The sequence below is a fragment of the Perognathus longimembris genome, chromosome 15 (assembly GCF_023159225.1).
Source record: "Perognathus longimembris pacificus isolate PPM17 chromosome 15, ASM2315922v1, whole genome shotgun sequence".
Classification (NCBI taxonomy): Eukaryota; Metazoa; Chordata; class Mammalia; order Rodentia; family Heteromyidae; genus Perognathus; species Perognathus longimembris.
In genome coordinates, this window is record NC_063175.1 from 43181667 (window position 1) to 43201068 (window position 19402).

The 19402-nt window shown below is 36.5% G+C and overlaps 1 protein-coding gene and 1 long non-coding RNA gene across 2 annotated transcripts in view; both read left to right on the plus strand.

Moving 5' to 3' along the window:
* Window positions 1-1643, plus strand: part of LOC125364145 — a 28214-nt gene extending 26571 nt beyond the window's left edge. Inside the window, exon 3 of the long non-coding RNA XR_007213421.1 lies at window positions 1633-1643. This is a non-coding gene — a long non-coding RNA (uncharacterized LOC125364145). The remainder of the gene's footprint in view (window positions 1-1632) is intronic.
* The window catches only part of Dcc (DCC netrin 1 receptor), a 961067-nt gene that overhangs the window by 244948 nt on the left and 696717 nt on the right, over window positions 1-19402 (plus strand). The gene's annotated exons all lie outside the window — the stretch shown is intronic.

Sequence of the window (19402 nt, forward strand, 5' to 3'; positions counted from 1 at the left end):
GTTAACATGGGCCTTTACTAGGGCTTTTCCTAAAGCAGCTGAGAGAAACTTTTTAGGCTTCGCTGGGCACGCAGCCTTGGTTTCAAGTCACCAGCCCCTGCTTTTGCAATGTAAAAGCAACCAAATGCAAAGGCATGAGTGTGCCTATGACTCCATCAATAGCGTATTGACAGACTCTTACATTTGGATTTCATATAATTTTTACACAGCTCATGTTTTCTGCTTCATAATGATTTTCCCATTTATATGATTACCCAGGCTTTCATCAAAAAATGATGTATTCTAATACTCATTCCATTTATCCTCAGATTATATCAAGATCAAACTGGTGAAATTTATATTCATGGTTACTCCAAAACCTTATGTCTCTTTGTCTTTTGTTCAATACACATCTCACGGTGACGTTTCATAGGTTTTCAGCATGAATTATGAGTTTTTCAATTTGTTTTTCGGTATCTTGCATTGTCTTTCTTGCCCTCTTGATTCTAGGCAACAATACTTTCCTCTTGTTAGTTTTGAATCTGGAGTACTGACAGTTGCATTCCTTTTATATTATATACTAAGCATTCTTTAAATGAGCTTTGTAGTGGACTGTTTATTTTTCCTTTACAATATATAGACCTACAGTGTCTATGCATCCTTAAACATTTTACTGTTTTTACTTATATAATCTCTTTCATAGCACCTGGATAATTAGTGGACAACCTAATGACTAATTAGTACAGTTTATGAGAGAGTAAGACTCATTCTTCATATTTTAAGGTGTTTACCATTTAATTCCTTAATTCTTGTCATTTATTCTGTTGCTATTGCTAATATACAAAGAGTATGAAACAAATAATCCTCTGTCAAGTATCTCTTTCTCTTCTTTCTCTGCTTCTTATGGATAGATGGAATGATTTAGTGGTAGCCATCAGATCTCTAAACAAGTCTCCTCTGAAAAATTCAGTAATAATGATTTTATAGGCTTTTTATTCACACATCATATACCTCCTGGAATAATCACAACTACACAGTGATATTTAGGAAATTACTTCACCTAAAGGTGTGTGATAAGAGTTGTACGGTGTCTTACAACTGTAGGCATCTAGGAGACATCAAGCTAGCAGCCAGGTAGAATGAGAGCTGGTCTAATACTTTCCCACTTACACCTCTCAAGCCCTTCATCCTTTTGCTTTGTTCCCCCAACAGAACCAATAAGTTTCTTAGTCCAATAAACAAATAGTATTATCATACCCAGGGAGGAAGAAGCGTCTAAGCAAAAACAGAACAAAGGGACCCATTTAGCTCCTATCATGTCGTATCCAGAGCATATGGAATAGAGCACAATGCATTAGAATTCCAGTTAGAATGGGATTGTTGGGACCTGTGCTGGTATTTGTGGCAGGAGGGTAAAATCAGAGCAGATGAGTTTCCTACTCTTCCAGATTAGATTACCTACTACTACCACTTCACAAATGTATTCCTTGGTTTTTCTGACAGCCTTTTTGGAATCAGAGTGGAAAAATCTAGCAACCTTTGCTTTGATTGATTTCTAAACTTCTTTGGCATGAGATCAATTCCCCTTAGGTTTAATTCATATAATTTAATGTTATCATTAAGAGGAAAATGATGACTTTCAATGACTAAGAGAAAAAAAATGGTTCTGGACTATGGACTATGAGTTACTGAATTTGTAAAACTCTTTGTAGATGATTTATTTATTGTGTGACCTTCCCTTGGAGCTAAGACAGATGGCTGTTGCCCTCAAAAGCGCTCTAAAGAAGCAGATTGCATAATGTCCTCTAGCAACCTGCTTTTCTGAGAGTGAAGGAAAGGACACATAGTAGCCCATTCTTTCCAGTTGAGCCTAAAAATAGCAACGAGGTTTTTCTAACAACACTGATGGCTGTGCTAGCAATTCAGTGTAAGATATGCATTCTGACATTTACCTTGAGGATAATACCTCAGCCCTACATTGCTTGCAGAACTTGGAGTTGTGTTTTGTTCTTTGTACCTTTTTTTCTTTAAATATGTCAGAGAGAACGAAAAGGTATAAAAAACAATTGGCAAACATTTTCTCTGTCAATAATGAAAACATGACCATAAAGACAGTCCCATGGTGAATAAAGACCCTTGAATATAAAGCATGTTATACTTTATCTCAGATTTCAACAACACAATGACATAAGTGTTTCTATAATGTATCCTTGGCTGATAGTATCAAGGGACATAAGACATTTGAGAAAGGAGTAACAAAAATGAACATCAGGGCATGTCATTTATAGTGGCAACTGGGAGAATACTATTTGTGAGCAAGAAATGTTTCCTCTTTTTTTTTTTGTTAAACTCCATCTCTAACTCAGCATTGAATTAAAATGAAAGAAAAGGAAATAATTTCTTTTCCTTTCAGCAGAAAATGTCATGGAAATGTCAGAGTTCTTTCTATGTGATCACATCTCTCTTAAAAGTCGATAGCTGCAAATCATTGAAACACTAACTACATGGGGAAATATTAATTCCAAGAAAAGCACCATTTTCCATCAGATGTGGGCTGCCTCACAGGCTTTGGAATGGTGTTTCAGAATGGAGTATAGCCTGGAACCAATGAAATGCAAAGAACAGTCCTTAGATTCTGATGCAGCTATAAAATGCCAGATTTGTGCAGTTTTCTTTTGTTGTCCTGCCCTAGGGTTAAATCCTTTGAGTGTTTGAATCATTCCTCAGCTGGCTGCCATTTAGACACACTTACAGTTCTCTTTTGAAGTCATTTAGTGTTGGGCATGCCTTCTTTGGGAAACTACATTCATAGATACTGCAGAAATGAGCGAGGCACCTTGAGCAGCTGTGCAGTCCTCCTGGCTCTCGGTGGAATTGATCACATGTCATGCAAATCCACATCTCCTAGTACTTTAAAGACCCCTGTGTCAATGCCTTGATCTTCTTGTACATCGCAGGATCATGGTAGGTGAAGGATGCTGTCTGAACTTCCCTCTTCACTTTGGATCCCTAGCTGCCGATCTCTTATGTAACAGGGTGGTGAATTGTAGGAAGTTCTATAATTATCAAGGAAGTTTGGTTTTAATAAACCCTAAAGTGGAAGATATCTGGGGAAGAGCTCCCTAGACTATTAAGAAATACCCTGCTTGGACCCTTTAAACAGAACTGAATCCTAGCAAGAGTGGGTAGGGCAGGGGCAGAGCAAAGAATGGGTAGCTTGGACATAGAAGCCTAGATTAATATACACATATTTTGTGTATTTATAGATAATACAACATTTATAAAATTTAGCTGGGTATTTAGTGGCTCATGACTATAATCCTAGCTACTTGAGAGACAGACCTGAGGATCACAGTTCAAAGCCAGCATGGGTGGAAAACTCAAATTAGCCACTAAAAAGCCAGAAGTGGAAGTGTGGCTCAAAGATAGACCATTAGCCTTAAGGGGAATACAAAGCTCAGGAACAGTATCCAGGACCTGAGTTCAAGCCCCGGGATGGGACACACACACATACCCCCCCACACAAATATATATATATATATATATATGTACATCTACACACATGTAGATATATAACATATACTATTTAAATATATAAACATATACTATATAATATATAAAGCACATTTATGAGTAACTTCAGAAAAAGTGCAAAGATAGAATAGATTATGTCCATGTGCCCTTCCGCAAGGTTTCCTCATTAATGGTTAACCTTCTCTTACCAGGGTATAAAATACCACAATTTTGAAAAAAATGATGGTGACATAGGAAAATTCAATAATGATTAAACTCCAGGTTTATCTGGATTTCACCAGGGTCTTTCTCTTTCCTTAAGAATTCAAACGAGGGTACCACATTGCATTTAGTAAACATACCTTCCAATTCTCACTGGCCTGTGACATTTTCTCATTTCTTTCCTTTTGATATTATGAATTTATACAGTATTGTCCAGGTAGGATATCTCAGTTTTGTTTAGACCTGACTGTCATGTTTTCATACCTGAAAATGAATCCAAGTTGCTCACCAAAATGAGATTGCTCCTGTAACACAAAGAAACCTGAAAGTAATGAATGCCAGACATGATTTGAAGAGGAAATTTTGGGAGGTATAACTGAGTGGCTGAAGGTAATATTTAAGGAAGAAAGCTTTTCCTGTGTGTAAACTTCTTAAGCTTGATCTATTTAATTAGCTAATTATATTTGTGTTAGGGAAGGAAAAATACAATAACTATTCTGATTATCAATGCACAGGTACTTAATATTGATTAAAATCAAATAGTTTGGGACATCCAGAAACTGTTTATATTGGAAGAAACAAAGCACATCTTGAAAATTAAAACAGATAAAATCCTGAAGTAACTGACAAAGGTAGATGATTTTCTGTGGAGTGATTTAGAAAGCAAAGGTAATAAAAAAAAATAAGTAATGTCAATGGAGGTTGGGTGAATGGAGGAAGGGGGTATGTGATTCTAAACATGGGAAAAAAGAATGTTGGGCTTATCTTTGGAGGTAGAGAGGTAGCCCAGAATAAGAAGCATAAAGATAATTTGTAAGCCATGTGACTAGAAAGTCAATTAAGCAGAGGTTGAACTAAGGGCTCTAAATATCAAGCTGAGCTAATGATTTTTCTTTTTAAAATTTTATTTACTGTAAAGGTAACGAGCAAGGGGGTTATAGTTACGTAAGTAAGGTAATGCGTACATATGTTTTTAATCATTGTTACCCTTTCCCTCATTATCTCCCACTTACCCTTCACTATTCTCCTCTCCCAAGTTGTAAGGTTCATAGCCACATAGTGTCAAGTGAATGTCAATGCTGCATTGGTTTATCTTTGTCCTGCTGTTTCTGTGAGTCCCTTTCCCTTCTACAAATTTAATAATCTTATATACAAGATACAAGGTACAGAAAGCTGAGAAAAATGAAAATAAGACCAACTATATACAGGATATAATAAGGACCTCTTGTTTCTCTATATCAAAGTTCATTACATAAGGTCATTATATATGCTTCATTATATGTGGTCTTATGCTCTAAGCAATTGGGTTGAGATCCCCTGTTAAGAATATCAAAGACATATTCTAGTTCTTACAAATGAGGAAAATCATACAACTCACTTTTATTTGTGTCTGGCTTACTTCACTTAATATATTTTTCCCAAGTTGTTCCACTTCTTTATGAATAAGGCTATGTCATTCTTTCTAATGGAAGCATAGAACTCCATTGTGTATATAAACCACATCTTCTCATTCCCTTCATCTATTGCAGGGCATCTGGGTTGGTTCCATATTTTAGCTATGGTAAATAATGCTACAATGAACATGGTTGTGGTGGTAGCTTTAGTATGGCCTTGTTTGTGGTCATTTGAGTAAATGCCCAGGAGTGCACATTTTCAGTAGGCAAAGTCGGCCTGAATGAGATTAGTCTAAGTTCATGCCATGATCAGATAGATCTCAGGAAGGGGAATCTAGCAGGAATGTGAGTCACCACACTGTAGGTGGGACAGCATTAGCTCTCCTCATGCTACTCAGAATGGGAAAGAATTGGAGCTTCTGTATCGTTTACTTTTAGAGCTTTCATTTATACTTCGGAGAGTGGTTGACCATACTAAAACCACAGAAAGGCAAAACTGACAGAGTTCTAGTGACTCATGTCTGTTATCCTAGCTATGCAGGCGGTAAAGATCTGGGTTTGAAGCCAGCTTGGACAAAAAAAATCCATGAAACTCTTATCTCTATCTAATGAACAAAAAAACCGAGAAGTGTGTGTCAAGTGATAGAGAGTTCACCATGAGAGAAGAAGCCAACCAAGAATATGGGGTCCTTGAGTTCAAGCCCTACACACACACACACACACACACACACACACACACACACACACACACACACACACACAGAGAAAGCTAAGCTGTACATAAGTGAAACTGTCATAACTCTGTCTGCATGCCTACTTTTTATAAGATGCTCTCTTCCTAATCCAATTTTGGGAGAGAGGAAATAGGTTGTTTTTATTTCCTGTATTTTCTTTCTATGTGTTCTTTAAAAAATACTATTGAAACATACCAGTGGATTTTTAAAAAAAGAAATAAATAACAGGCATAAGTAGTGCCACAGATTTTCAATGAAGCATGAAAGGAAGCTTATTTTGCTTACTATTTTAGGCAGTTTTCAATTGTAGGATTTAATGGACTTGGTTTTAAAAAGCTGTTTGCTAGATCAAGTAGAATTTCTCATTCATTTGATAAGTTTCTATATAGCTTGAGGCCTGGTTCAAAGGTATAACAAAATACCTAAAATGAGAAATTTAATTTTATCATATAGTAAATCCATTCAGAGTATTAGATTAAACATTATGGGAAAATAATTTCAACTTCTACGTTAAAGATAATTTTCCACAAATACTTTATATTAGAGATTCCTCAGTCATTGAATTTGCAAGCTTGATTTCACTATACTTTCATAGGAAATTATCATTCACAGACTTTATTCCTCTAAATTCCCCTCTGTCTTATCATCCTTTAGAATAGAAAAATGTTACTTACAGAATCATAAAAAAAACTCCAATAGAAGAAACTTTACATACTGCAGAGTATGACCTTCTAAACAAATTAACAAAACTTTTGAATAAACTTCATGTTCAAAGCCTTATGATTACATGTGAGATATGTAGAATAAACTGTATATAACCCCTTTGATAACTGAAGACTCTAATCTTCAACAGCTTTCTTGTTTAACAGATGTCTGTCTCCAACTTCAATCCCTTTGTTGCAAGATCTCTTTGTGATACATACAAATAAATTTCACATCCTATAAAGCTCCTCACAAAACATGATAAAAAGAGCCCACATTCACTCCCTGAGCCATCTTTGCTGACTGTGTACTGTTACTCAAATGATAGTTTCCTTTTTCCCTACAATTCTGGGCATCTTGTTTGGGGTTATCTTTAATCTCTCAGGTGTCATATCAAAATTTCATACTAAAAAACTTACCTAACTCTCCTGTATACTAATACATTTTATACTCCAGGCTGTGTTTTATTTATGACAGATATCTTTGCAATATCTTTTTAGAAGCTCTCTCCAACTTTTAATTCAGGTACACTTTTGGATCAACAAATTGCCAGATAGTTTTCATTTCAACTGTTTTCAAAACAGTATTTTTCTGGTTACCTTCATCCAAACAATTAGCTTTAACTCTAAAAGAGACATCAAGCTAGATTTCATCTTCTTTTCTTATTTTCTCTTGAAATATTTCCTCTTGAGATATGCTTGAAATTTTTTCATGTTTTATTAAAAACATTTTGAGAATAGAGGTCCCTACTATACATGATACTATACATGAAAGACTTTATTTCTGCTTATTTACTTTTTGCCACCTAGTAACTTTTATCATGCTTGTCTTAAAACACTATACTTGGACACAACAAAATTCCAAATTCCACTCTTCTCCAGTAAACATGTTGCTGACTTTTATTTGTGTGTGTGCGAAAGAAAAGAATATTTTAATTATCTATATTTGGTTTGAAACTTTGAGTGCAGTGATCCCATCTACCAATATATTTTGAATATAGCTATTATCTAAATATAAACCCAAACCCAACTAACTTTACCAACATTGGTCTAAGACCTTCTGAAAATATAAAGATTTGCATAGTATTCGTATTACTCTGATACAGCCTTTTACAAAAAGAAATCTTATCCTTATCTTATCCTTATCAATAATGATGAATATACATCAGGAATGCCAGACCAAGTTTTTTTCCTACATCACAGACGTTTCTGTGACAACTTTCCTTCACTGACAAAGGTAATTTTTGTCAACAATCTGTTATAATAATCAGCTATAAAGCTGATTATAACAAACAGCTTTATAGCTGATTATTAACACTTCTGCACTCTGTGCCAGAAAGCAAGAATTTAGGAAACCTGGCAGTTTGAATTAAATAATTACTTCCCCCTCGAGCTGTAGAATCACCGGAAGGGCCATGTAGACTTTGCAAACTATGCTTGAAGAAGTTGCAAACCTTATTTCTTCTGAAGTTAAATGATTAGAAATTGTCAGAAATTATCCCCTCAATTCTGGTCCAGGTCCTTTTGATAAAATCCTTGAGTTTGGAGAGTGAATTTATTTCTTTATCTTACTGAACTTAGTTTGATGACTTGGGGCAATTTTTCACCTCTCAAACACTTTTTCTCATCTCTGGGGTGAAGGATTAGATAATTGTGATCCAAGCTTCCAGCTATAACTTTTTATTCATTGAAGGGAAGGGCAGGGGAGTTTCACTAACTACAAGTTTGGCTTGTTGAAATTTGTATTATTGTTCCAGAGAAAAGCTTACAGAGAGGTTCTGAAACTCAGACTCAGTAACTACTGAAGTGGGATGATGTTTTGTTATGTTTAAAGTCACTGAACTTCAGTATGTTCAGTAATAAAACTGTTCCCTAGGCAAATCTTCATAACTCTGTTAATGTTACAAACAGAAGGCACAATTTTGGGGTGAACAGAATTTTCTTAAAATATTTGTATCTGAGATGGATAGATTTTTACTCCCATTTTAACTTTGTCATTCTCCTTTATTGGAACATTTTGAGTTATTCTTTAATTACAGCAAGTGTAAGTGATATGACTCATAATGTAGTTTTTCCAGTATTTCCTTAAAGTGTTTTCCATCTTTCAAAAGTAGATACTTGGAAAAAATCATATTAACTGAAATGAGCCAGAACCAAAGAAACATAGATTCCATCGTTTCCAGCATTGGTAATTAGTACTTGTATAGGATAGTCCTAACAGAGGATCACAATAGTTCAATGATTATGTACATATGATCATATATGACGATGTTAAGTGAAATGAACTCCAAGATATGGAAACAAGGTTTTCTATTGTTGTTGTTATTTTTAATTTACTATGTGAATTTTTTTTTCTTTTTTCTTTCCTATGATTTATCCCTTGTTGTTACTGTATTTGATTTTGTTACCCTGGGTACCAAAGGTTATATATGTTTATCTGAATTAGGGAAGGGAAGGGGAACATCAAAATGGGGAGACAAAGGATAAAGGAAAAACTAATGTAATAGCAATCAATACTCATGAGACAATATGTTGGAAATTAACTGTGCAACTCAGGGGGGAGAGTTGATTGGGGGAAGGGAAGGTGGGAGAAAAATGAGGGGGGGGTAACAAGTATGACAAGAAATGTACTCACTACCTTATGTTTGTAACCTCTCTGTACATCACCTTGACAATGAACTTAAACTAAAAAAATGAGATTGATCATCAAAAAAGTAGATAATTTGATTTAAAAAAAAAACTACAGTGTGTGACTTCAGAAATTTCATAAGGAAGGGTATATAAAATGTTCTAGACAGGAAGTGAATGAATATAAGCATGGAATTCTTATTGCCCTCTTCAAGGTAAAATTTTCTAACTAGGGACATATTCCTCAGAACAATGACTTTTCTGTCTCAGCTGTTTTTATCCGCATGTTGTTGAGAAGGCTAGGTGAAAGATTTGTCACAGAGTCACTGCAAGAAAGCTGCAGGGCCCAACTTTTGGCATGCTTGTGGTTTGTGGGTGAAGCTTATAGGGCCTGGCTGATGGCTGCTAAAGCTACTCTTTCTCAAGCAGAGTTGACATTAACTACTTCTGCTTTTTTTGTTTCACTTAGTTAATGTGTTTTGACTCAGCTGGAGTCCAAATACTGGAAATCTAGCAAACTGAATTAATCGATTTTCCTCTAACTGCATTGTCCTGTAGAAATGGATATTGCCATACCATACTGCAAGCTACTTAACAACACAGCTGAAATAATTGCCCTGGTGATGAACTTGAGTTTGAAAGGGGGATTAGAACTCTGTGACTGAAGACTACCAAAGGAAGAGGCTGTTGCAGAGTTGGGATCTCAGGAGGACTCATTAGATGAAAGTTAAGTAGGCAGTCTCGTCTTTCTCGCCTCCTTCCTCACTGTGCCTTATTCCTCTCCACCCAAAGCTTACAGCCTTACTTTCATATACTTTCTGTGCTTCAGGGTTTGATCACAAGTAGAGCAATTGGGAAACTGGAAAGGGGACTACTTATTTTTTAGGGAGAAAAATCCTACTGAACATCTGATCACGTTGGAGAGAGAAAAGGCATTTGCAGTTGCTCACAAACCTCTCCTTATTGGGTCTCTAGGTGCTCCTTAGCAATTTTTTCTCATCTGGACACAATTCAAAGTGCGAACTTGGATGTTTACAGGTCTCTTTCCTTTGGGCCAAAGTTGTCTTGGAGCTGATAATTGCAATAGTGAGGCTATCTCACACTTTACTTTGGAAGAAGTACTCGAGTTCTATACTTGGGATTACTTTCAGTGAAATACAGGTGAAAACTAGCTCCTCTAGAATTGTATAGTTTCACGCTTGTTGATGTCTGATGTGCATTCTTTTATTAAATGGATTTACTTACCACATTTAACTATTGTTTGCTGTTGGTAAAATTTCATGTCTCATGATCTCACTCACAGGTGAGCCAGGATTAGATTAGAAAAGGATTAACCAGCAAAAAGAAAATCATTAAAGAATGGGCATATGTGGAATATATAATTTGTCTTCAAATATAAGTAGTCAGGAATTCAGGAGTACTTTTTAATTTTTCCTTGTTATTTGTTTTAAAAATGATTCATTTTATTAAACTTTTTTCTTTATTGTCAAAGTGTGGTACAGAGGGGTTACAGATTCATATGTAAGGCAGTGAGTACATTTCTTGTTCAACTTGTTACTCCTCCCTCATTTCCCTCTTCCCCCTCCCCCTTTCCGTCTCCCTCCAAGACTTGTGCAGTTGATTTACGACAAATGGTTTTGTAAGTATTGCTTTTGGCATGGTTTGTCTTTTTGTCCTTTGTGTCTCAATTTTGATATTCCCTTTCCTTTCCCCAATTCTAATACCTGTGTAAACAGTATCCAGGGTATTCAGATGAAATATAGTGGTAGCAGTGGTACAACCACAGGAAGGGAATACAAGAGAAACAAAACTAAACAAAACAATCAAACAAGCAAACAGACAAGAAAAAAATACAAAAAGTATGGTTTCACATGGAATGTTGAAAGTGTTTCATTTATTAATCCTTAAGGAGTTGTGCAAAGGCATGTACTTTAACAAAAGAGTCTGTGGGTACAATGAATCTTGATCTGTCACCCCTTTTATCACTCTCATCATTCTCAATCCCACTGCTTCCCTCGATGTTCTTAATTTTGTAGAATATGCATTGAATTTTAGAATTTTGTGGCTTCACTTCCCACTCCCTCGCTCTTTTCACCACACAATACTTTTCAATGAAATTTTCTGACACCATTTTAATTTGTGCTCGTGTTCCTGTCCTAAAGACCAAAACTTCTCCCCAGGAATGTACTAGAATGTGAAAGTGGTTACTGATACTCAACCGCTGAGAGAAATAGTAGTGTCTGTAGAATGAATAGTTGAATCTCAAATTCTTGTATTTCGAAGGAGCATTTGGAGGGCCTATAAAAACATAGATTTCTGGGCCCTAGTCACAACACATTTCATTTGGTTCATTAGGCCAAGGTGGCTATAGGAATCTGCATTTTCAGCAAGATCTCAAATGATATTTTTGCTATGGACACAGGGTCCAGCTAGGAGAGTGACCCTTCCCCCTGAATTAGCAGATGTAGTCATGGGGTTGCACCATGGGTCCAGTGGCTCATTTGGAGAACTGGAACCCATTCTATCATTGCCTCCTGTTTAATACACTTTCACTGTTACAGGTTTGACGTGATATAGAAAAAGGGAATCAGAGAAGGAATATTCATTCATGGCTATTCTCATATCCCATCATCCTGTACTTTTAGTGGCAAACCTATGAATTTATAAACTCATGAAGGATATGTGAATTCAAGAATAAAATATAAGGGCTCTCATTTTCATCTAACATGTCCCAAACTTGTTTCTATATCTCTTATACTCTAACCCAGGAGTCTGCAATGTATAGTCCACAAGCTGGCCATTGATTTGGGGAAAGTTGTGCTGCCCATGACAGATTTGAGTAGTGGTAACTAAGGAAAGAAAAATAAATTGCAGTTGAGATTGAGGAAGAAATAATAAATAGCTGAATTGTTTTTATCACACATATCTTTTAGGTACCAGGAAGAAGGCGACTCTAGAGCAAGAGAGAATTATCAGTAGAGTTTATCCTTCCCTGTAAGATCACATCATTCTTCCATCATAGTAAAAAGAGCATTAGGAACTGATCATGAAAGCAGATGCCCTATCTTCTGGTGTGCAGATGGGAGAAGCTGGGGTTTGGCATTTGCATTATGAGGAGGTCTTCTTTCCTAATTGTTTATTTCTGTGGGGTGGGGAAGAGAAGCTTAGATTATAATTATGCATTTCTTCTTTGTTTTACCTTTCCAACACTCAGTAGACAGCCATGTTTTCTTAGTAGGTTAATCTCATTACACAGTTGCTCTGTGACTAAAGCCTTAAACTAACAACGTAACAGGATTACACAGATTGGCTATTTTTCCAACATTTTCCAAACAAGGTTATTCAAGGATAATTACTTGGATAGTATTCTTGACCCTTATGTTCTGTTTTCTTTCCATTTTCAAAGGTTTCCATTTCATATTTTACCACATTGTCCTTCTATTTACTTCTAACCTTCATTTGAAGGTATTTTCTACAAGCAAAAGCATCTCTCTGTCTCTCTCTCTGCCTCTCATCTGTCTGTCTGTCTCTCTCTGGATTGCTCAAAAGCTTATGATAATGTGAAGCAAGGATTTATGAATTAATCAGCAATGCATATGTGAATATTGAATACATGGGAAAAGAGATTTATGACAATAAGCCAAATAAGGTTTCTTTTTCTTTCTGAATCTCAAAAAATAAAAGGCTATATGAGAGAATGGCAACCTCTCAACCATAATTCAATGGATTCACATTCAAGGGCTCATAGCAATGTCTACTGTAAATCACACAGATGAGAGCCTTCAGGAAAGCACTTTTTTCAGACACTGTATTAAGCAAGTACATCTTCGTAAATTGAAATAAAAATTGAATTAATCACAGGCTTATAATTAACATTTCATATATTAATTAACCTAAATATAAATCCCCAAATACAATTTAATTGTTCCCTTCCATGTTTTCACTCACCTTTAAAGAGAGGGTGAATAAATAATGCCTTTTTTTGTTATTTCATAGTTCACTTTAGAATGGATAGACTCATTACTTTTCAGAAGGGTGACAGGAATGGCTAGAGCTTCAACAGTCCTATAGTGAAGATGGGGCAAGATCGTAGTATTGATTTTAGCATATTTTTTAGTCACTGAAACAACTGGAGTTCTTGTATTCACTGAGGTCCTTATATCTACCTACCTATCAATCAGTCAATCAATCTATCTATCTATCTATCTTTCATCTATCTATTTTCTATTTGTCTGCTTTTTTCACTTATTTGTTCTCTAGATTTAAAGGTCAGTAGCTAGATAGTAGTTTCAGTGATGTTACAATTTTCACCTGTTGGTTTGTTTACCAGAATACATGTTTATTTCATCAATTGACTGGAGATAATGGGATATTAATAGTGGTATTTAAGGACAGGACCCAGGAACCTACTTTACAAATAAAGTCCTCTGTTAAACTTCTATTCTGCAGTGATAGCAGTGATGGGAGTCCTGGGAGTATGGGCGGAGCCTGTATCATCTCATTTAGGGGGAGAAATTACACATATGCCTAAAAGCATAAGTAGGGCAAAGAGATGGGCATGAATACAAGGAACTTATGGTAATAACATGACCTGAATTCAGAGAAGAGAAAAGCAGAAAAAACTGTTAGCATGATGTAAATTTTGAGATTTCTCCAATTAGTTAGATTGTAGGAAAGAAGCATTCACTTGAAAACCATGGGCTTTATTCAAGGTGTCTTGTACTTTGTGTTCCTTTGGGGTCTGCTTCCTGCTGCTATGAAGGCTGGCCTTCCACTTGGGAGCTGTAATCCTAAGAAGGTCTTCTGAATTCTCCAGTGACCTCTCTCACTATCAATAGATACTTTGGCTGTGTCCTTTATTAACTAAATAAATAGATAAAACCTCACACCCTAGTGCAAAGCTTCTTGAGGGAGCAGTCCTCTTGATCTCATCATTTCATTTTACACTCACTCTTAGCCTCCCTCCCCATCACATCTCTATCAAGATGGCAACACAACCATTATAGATCAGCATTGATTGGTGGAAGCCAATCACCTCTGAGAGATAAACCCCGAAGTCAATTCTCAGGTCCCATCCTGCCTCACATCCCAGCAGAGTGAAAAACTTTCATGGCTTCTCTCCTGTTACTCCTGTCATCTGCTGATTTCATCTCCCTACACAGAACTTGAAAGTGTTTGCCTTCCATCATTTTTCTTTCCTCACATTTTCTCTGCATGATCATCCAGCATTCTGGTATTTCATTTAGAAATGGATGACATAGTTAATGTTTCTCTCCAGCCCTGCCCTTCAGCTGCCAGTTTGGCAGCTCTACATGCATGCCTAATAAACATAACAATCTTTACCCTGAACACAATTCTTTGTTTCCTTTTGTTTTCTTTGCTTCTGTGGATCAGACCTAGGGTTTTGCTCACATTAGGTCCGCATTCTGACTATGAGCTGTGTCCTGTCACAGAGCACAATTCCTGCCTTCTCATCATGATAGACTCTTACTTCAAGTAGGTAACTAGGTCCTGTCCTACAATAGCATTATTTTGAAAAGACAGAATCTCTATTTCATCTTTTACTTCTGTCTTCCCACAATTCATTTCACAAGTAAATCCAAATCTCTATTTCATCTTTTACTTCTGTCTTCCCACAATTCATTTCACAAGTAAATCCTCCCAGCTCCAGCTCCAGCTGTAGAATATATTTCTACACCAACCTCTTTGTCAGTTTTAATGCTTAACCTGATACAAGCTGCTTACAAGTAGAAAGCTACTGAATATTACAGTAAACTTGTTGGTCAGTTCTTCACATTTGCTCACGTCATTGTGTCCATTCCCAGTCTTCGGTCCACATATTGGGCAATGATTTGTGGACAACCTAAATCAAATAATTGCTGTTTTAAAATCTTTCCATGATTTCCCACTGCAGATGAAAGCTCAACTGTTTGATAAAATCAACAGGATCTAGCAAATCCCTTGGACCTTTTCAAAGTAACACAAGTCATTTATTTCTCAGTCCTTTCCTCTAATTCTGGCCCTTTCTGTGTTCCTCAGACATGCAATGTTGGTTTATATTCCCGAGTCCTTAACTTGTGGAGATAATTTCTCACATGTTGACTTTTTGTGTTGTTTTACTATGTTTTAAATCTTTCTTCTGCATAGAGAAATTGTTTTTGCCCACATCATTTGTCAGAAATCCTAAGTGTTTTATTATGCTATTTCTTTCTGTGTCCTTGCTAGCATTTGCCGCACAATTTGAAATTACTCCGTCAATTCATTGAACTATTTCTTTTTCATCTCCTCTTTCCAACATTAAGGTCTACAATGCTAAAGGCCTCTTTCTTTTCTGGTTACTGCCTTATTCTGAGCACTTGGAACGGGGCCTAGAATGAGAGTACTAGTTAACTAACACCACATCTAGGTTGCCTGAGCACCACCCATGATTTGGTGATTCATGAGGTACTGGGGCTGTCTTCAGGTTATTGACAATGCAATAAAGGATGAACACATTTTCCATGTAGGTTCTCAGATCCCACACATGTAAAAGGCTTACAGTTTGATATGACATACTATATATAAAGATAGGAAACAACCAGGTATTGTGTCTTATAGAGTCCATGTTGTGCCATTGGGGTTCCTCATTTTAACTCCACAGAAAACAACCCTTTTTTTTCCTATAAAGAAAAATGAAATGCATCCAATTAGTTGCTCCTTGAAGGGCAGGAGGAAAGGCAGCAAATACTGCTCTTGTTTTGAAGATTACCGAGGCAGTCATCATCAACAATGGCAGTCTTTATACACATTCGTGTGAATGCAGCTTTGAGCCATACTTTGGAGCCTAGCTGATCGTCCACTGGATGTCACAACCTCACACCATCTGCCCACTCTGCCTCTAGTTGCTTTGACCACAGACATATATCCTGGTCTCAGCACCCAGCTGTCCTTGCTTTCCTCTGCTATTTTAGCAACTTTCTGGAGTTCCATACTTTTATCATTCCCTATGGCCTTCACTATCTGTTTGAAGACTTCAGTGTTCTAGATAATTTGGCAGCTGTGTCTTGTGAGGTATTTGATGTGCTTAAATAACTTTGTGGGAACAAAATTTGCCTTTAACCTTCCCAAGTTTCATTTCTCTTTCCCCCCATCTGAGATTGTATCAACAGTAGAAATGGCTTACATCTTTACTTTGTGTTTTTTTTTCTTGTGAATTCCTCTTAAATTAGAGCATTTCAATTAGGCTGACCTTGGAGGCTTATTTTCTTTTTTCCAAAGAACAGAATCTTTAAACTTCTCTGTCTTGTGCTTATAAAAAATTTAGCATTGTTAGAAGCTTTCTTTTATGAGGAAATCCCTAAGTAGAATTAGGATCATTATTAGGAAAATATTAAATAATCCAGTCATGGACAAGAGAACTCCCATCCTACTTATCTTGTAGTTATAATAAAGTCTTGTTTTAAGTATGCCCCAGTCTTTATGGCCACATTGTAAAGTATAGTGTTTATTTTGTCAACAAAGTAGGCAGCTGGCAGTAAGCAAGTGTCTGTCATAAACTTGTTCTCATTTATGTATATAGCCATTCATGTATTCATTTTTATCCACCGTCTGTTATTAAGTACAGCCTTACAAGTCTACTATGGCTTGTGAATATGCCATTGTGCCAAGTGATAACCATGCACCACCTCCACTTCTCAGCCTCAGTTTTCCAAAATAATGCTTGGGAGCCTTGGAAGAACAGTGATCTATGGGAGAAGAAGAAGTTGTACAGGTTGGAATATAAGGAAGGGGGCAACTTTATTATGGAATGGAATCTGATCCATATCATTCTCTCTGAGAGCTGATTTGAGCTACAGCTCCTTGCTCTCAACCAGTGTCACTCCATTACCCTTTACCCTGGAAGCTGCGGGTATTGGTTTTGATTAACCCAAATGAGATATCTATTTAACCTTTTTATTTTGACACTTTTAGTAACATCAGTTGGTCATAGAAATGGGTTACATTTTTAAAAGTTCATGTATGTATATGTGTGCCTTAATTATACTCTCTCCATCCCTACCTCAAGTGAATTTGAGACATACCTTCTTGTCAAGTTTCAAGAAACATACCCTTCGGAGAAAATATCTGCAATTTACAAACTTTTTTGTGTAGCTGGATCCTATGCCTATAGCACGCTGCTCCTAATAGTTTTTTTTTTTCAATAGGTAGCTATGCTGGAACCAAGAACAAGAGACCCTGTGGCAAAACATCCCTTTTCTTGCTGCCTCTTAGGTATTTTAGCCCACCAATCTCTAGCACTTATTTGTATGCTTATTTTTCTATTCAATTTTAGCCCATGGACAGTGAGCAATATGTTTATTTTAATAAAATGATTTAAAAATAAATGCATTCCTAGTTGAGGCGTCGTTTTCCAGTTGCTATTTATTATTGGTAACATGTAGTTGTTATTTAATTGTATGTTTATATTAAACATTTCCCATACTGACTGGATAGCCACAGGCTCGGCTAAAGAAAGGGAGAGGGAAAAGGGAGGAAGGAGGGAGGCAAAACTTTGAGAGAAGATGTGCCAATAAATGGAAATGAAATTGTTTATTTCAATAAAAGGCCCCAAATGGATAGTTTATGGATTAAAAAAAAAAAAACCATCACTCTATACAGCCTGTGTCTCATTCTTGGCTGAAATTCTTTTATACAGCAGCTGCTCTCAATACATTCATTCAACTAAGATTGAACTCAAGTCTTATACCAACTTTAAATTTATTCACCAAGTCTTACTAATTTAAGGAATCTTAACTAGGGGGAAAGGCCCATTCCTATTCTTGATTTTGAACTTTGGTGTCTCACCTATTTCTGCAAAACACAAAGGCTCCATGGGAGTTTAATATGCCCAGGTTTTTTCCACTATGGCTTTCAGGCTCAGTGTGGATGTTACTTATTTTGTCATATTGGTCTGAAATAGAAGAATGAGGATGACTTGCTTTTTAACTCAATGCAAATTAGTTTATGCTTTGAAATGTGCTGATCTTCTCACCTCAATTGGGAAAATGTCTGATTATATTGATTGGTCAAGCCAAGGACTCACTGAGGTCAACTGCATTTTAGATGCTTCTTAAATTGTCCTCAATCATTCCTCTTTGGAAAGCAAATCTCTGACAATAGCATTAGGATGAAGAAAGCACTGTGCTATGGCTCCTGACTCTATCTCTAGGAAAGTTTTTTTTTTTTTTTTTTTCCCTTCCTAGTACAAACCATTGCCCTTCCACAGGGTAAGAATCTCCGACAGAACTTTTTTTTGTTTTTTTATTTTTGTTTGTTTGTTGTTGTTTTTGTTTTTTGGCCAGTCCTGGGGCTTGGACTCAGGGCCTGAGCACTGTCCCTGGCTTCTTTTTCCTCAAGGCTAGCACTCTACCACTTGAGCCACAGCACCCCTTCTGGCCATTTTCTGTATATGTGGTGCTGGGGAATTGAACCCAGGGCTTCATGTATATGAGGCAGGCACTCTAGGCCATATCCCCAGCCCCTCTGACAGAACTTTTTTTCATAAACTTCTTCATTCCTTCAGAGAAATTTTACCCAATTCTCAGCCCACACTGATCATGCCCAAACCTTATCATAGAGCAGTGTTTCACTAAGAACAAATTATTATGCCTGTGGGTACACGTTCATCAGGATAACACTGCCTTCAATTTTATTTTACCTGTTTCCTAAAATACCATAAAGTTCTAAGAAAGTAGAGCTGTGTTCGGTTTTGCTCAACATTTTGTCTCTAGTAGTTGGTGGACTACATGGCAAAGTACAAACACTTAGCAAACATATTGAACAAAGGAGTCAACAATGCACTGGTTTTTAAAAATTAATTTCCTTTTGGGAAATTAGGAGTCAGAGAGAAACTGATCTTCACTGAGAAATTGTTTTAGTATGTAAGAAGCTCCTTACCATCTACCACTTCAAAGTCAAAATTCTTTTAAAAATAGGTAGCCCTCAATAAGTTCACAGTCAACTAAGATTTAATTCAAGTCTTCATTATTGGACATTCCCTCCTGTTTCCATTTTCTTCTCCATTTATTTTTTCTTTGTTGTTTGTTGGTTGCTTGGTTTGTTAGTATTGAGGTTTGAAGTCAGGGTCACATTTGCTCTTGACTGATGCTCTACAACTCGAGCCATACTTGACACTGGCTTTTACCCGATGGTTTTCACGGTTGGAATCTCCAGGACTTTTCTGTTTGTTGTTGTTGTTGTTGTTGTTGTTGTT